This window comes from Hylobates moloch, unplaced genomic scaffold (assembly GCF_009828535.3).
Source record: "Hylobates moloch isolate HMO894 unplaced genomic scaffold, HMol_V3 SCAFFOLD_7, whole genome shotgun sequence".
NCBI lineage: Eukaryota > Metazoa > Chordata > Mammalia > Primates > Hylobatidae > Hylobates > Hylobates moloch.
The window spans coordinates 125624981-125628019 of record NW_026652282.1 but is presented as its reverse complement, the minus strand read 5'-3'; the positions used below and the strand labels follow the sequence as shown (position 1 = coordinate 125628019).

Genomic DNA, 3039 nt, shown 5'->3' with positions numbered 1-3039 from the left:
CTCTCAGTTCCACAATAGAGCCATGATTGGATTCAAAAAGACCCCTCTTTTCTGGGATCCATACGTTTTCTGGGCTCCATTAGGTGCTGCTCGGGTAGTGCTCAGGGTTGCAGGGAGGGTGGAGAGCCTGGATTGGGGTGGAACCTTTTGACTCAATAATGTAAGGGCTACGTTGAAGTGGCTTATCTGCACCCCCAGTTCCAGAGGCAGTAGTTATCTCGGACCTTAACATCGCGAGGTCTAGGGAAAAATGCTACCACTCCTCCCCCCACTTCTGCCGCCATGCTGCCTCCGTGCCCACCCCGCCCTCTGCCACGCCCCCACCACGAGCTTTGCACTCTGGCGCCCGCGCACTTCCCTGGGGAGCTCACTGCTTGAGGAGTCAGTTAGACGCTGCTCCTCATTTGCAGACTTTCCGGGTGCCCACCAGGCTCCCGGGCTCTCACCGGAGACCACAGGGAGGAGCTTCAAGGCACCCCAAGTCCCTACGGCCTCCAGCAGTGAAGACTTCCACAAGGGTGAGTGAAGTCTGTTAATGAAAGCTACTCCAAAGTAAAATGCCTTGGGGTGGCGGCGGGGAGCCAGCCCCTTTGTCCCTCGGTGGCTGAGGAGCCCAAGCTACTCCATCAGAGACATTCCCTGCAGGACCCTCGTTTCCCTGGTCATCCTGGGAAGGTTGGTTGGGATGAGGCAGAGGGGGAGGGGTGGCGGTGGGTAGCTGGGGGTTGCACGAGGAAGACCCCAACATTCTGAACCTCCTCCTGCATTGGGCACCATCGCTGGTGCACCATAGGAGGCACCCATTGATTTTTCTTTGGACAGTTCGAGAAATTGAAGCAGAGTTGGGAAGAAAGGAAAGCGTGTGGTGTCGCGAATAGGCCGGCCTGAGCGGGCGGTTCGGGTGAGAACGCCAGGCTCTGTCCGGTAGGGCTGGGGCACGTCTCCATTACCACGGTCGAGGATGGTGTGCTGGGGTGGGCGCACATATCGAGAGGTTTGCCCGGCTTTTAGCAGACTGAGCAGTTTGTGCGCGTGAAATCTCAGATTTAAGAATTTTCAAGGCAGTAGCGGCTTTTCAAAGGATCTGCTTGAAGTTTTTATTGTTGTTTGGGTTTGTTTTTTGCTTTTTTGGATTTCAAATGATGAGGAGTTTATGTCAGGATGTGTATTTGGTCACACTTAGACGGAGAGCACAGAAGTTGTGGCTACCTTAGAAAATGTGTTTTTACAAAATGGAGTCAGATTAGCGTGAAAATGGCAGCAGCCATGTATCTGAAGACCTATAATGGAGGCGAACGTGGGTGCAGTGGCAGGCACCTTAGTCTCAGCTACTCGTAAGGCTGAGTTTGAGACCAGCTAGGGCGGACTTAGCGAGACCTGTTCTCTACAAAAATTAAAAAAAAAAATTAGCTGGGCGTGTGGTGCCCAACTAGTCAGGAGGCAGAGGTGGGAGGGATTGCTTGAGCCTGGGAGTTCGAGGTTGCAGTGAGTCATGAATGAACCACGGCACCCCAGCCTGAGCAACAGAGCAAGACCCTGTATTTTCAGTCAAAACTTCCTTCAAAAATTACAACTCGTAAGACAATATTTTATCAGTTACTCATCCATCTTAAGGGAACATAACTTTCCAATGTATAAAATCAAGAATGTAAATTAATCTATCCTGGATTATGTAATATGCATGCCATACACCACTCAATATGCCAGGAAAGGCAGGTGGCAAAGTCATGCTCCAAAAGAGATCCAGGAACAGAATCAGGCGTCCTGGTTTTTTTGAGGTATCCCTACTGACTGGCTGTGCTTTTCTCTAACCTTAGTTCTTTCAGTAAGCTCAGTTGTATCTAAAGTAGATTGATTGTGCTTATTTCTCTGCCAGTTCTAGAACAGAGAGTACTGAGGGGTAAAGGCACTCAGGCAGCAAAAGAAAATCCTTTCCACCAAACTAAAGAGAATGGGCAGAAAGCATTGGACTCATGACTTTGAACGTATTCAGGCCGATGTAGCCAGTAGATGCCCTCCAATCTGTCAGTACTTACTTAGAGAGACATCTGTCTTAGAAATTAGCCTAGCACTTCCTTGGGAGAGTTGGCAGTGATGGAGGAAGGATGTGGGGGCGGGAATTGGACCTTTCTTCCATCAGCAAAGAACAGGCGTGAGGGCTGTTCCTCTTTTCTTTTCCCAGCAAGTCAGGAGCCAGTGGGAAGTGGCTTTCTTTTTTCTTTTTTCTTTTTTTTTTTTTTTTTGAGACAGAGTCTCGCTCTGGCCCAGGCTGGAGTGCAACTGGCGCGATCTCGGCTCACTGCAAGCTCTGCCTCCCCTGCCTCAGCCTGCCAAGTAGCTGGGACTACAGGCACCCGCTACCATGCCCGGCTAATTTTTTTGTATTTTTAGTAGAGACGGGGTTTCACCATGTTAGCCAGGATGCTCTCCATCTCCTGACCTCGTGATCCACGCGCCTTCGCCTCCCAAAGTGCTGGGATTACAGGCGTGAGCCACCGTGCCCGGCCGGAAGTGGTTTTCTAATGGCTGGCCTTTATGTGCAGATTTCTTTGCAAAGTAATTCACAGATACCCAGTTTCTTGGGTGATAAGAATTAGACTAGAAATCCTCCTACTCTTAACTGAAAGCTGATAGGGTTGATAGGGTAATTAGGATTATGGGGAGAGCATTTGGTTGTTGGTAGTAAAATGAAAATTTGTGATAAAAGTGTAGTTTAACTCTCCTGGTTTTAGTCGCAACATTTCATTCAACACATATTCAAAAGTTCTGTTAGAGGCACGTTTTGAGCTAAGATATAGGGCAAAGCAACTGAGAATAAAGATGCAAGCTTTTAGGGAGTCCATAGGCTAGTGGAGCAGAGAAACGTGCAAACAAATTATTACATCCCATTATTTGCTTTGAGCTATATAATATGTGAATAAGAAACCCAGACACTGGACTTCAAAGGGCGGATCACGAGGTCAGGAGATCGAGACCACGGTGAAACCCCGTCTCTACTAAAAAAATACAAAAAATTAGCCGGGCGCGGTGGCGGGCGCC

General features: G+C 49.0%; 1 protein-coding gene across 2 annotated transcripts in view; it reads left to right on the top strand.

The window, feature by feature from the left end:
• Positions 1 to 343: 343 nt before the first annotated feature.
• PASD1 (PAS domain containing repressor 1) overlaps positions 344 to 3039 on the top strand; it is a 108644-nt gene continuing 105948 nt past the window's right edge. For both annotated transcript variants that reach the window (XM_058441576.1, XM_058441575.1), the window contains exon 1: positions 344 to 518. The gene's annotated coding sequence lies outside the window, so the exon portion shown is untranslated. The remainder of the gene's footprint in view (positions 519 to 3039) is intronic.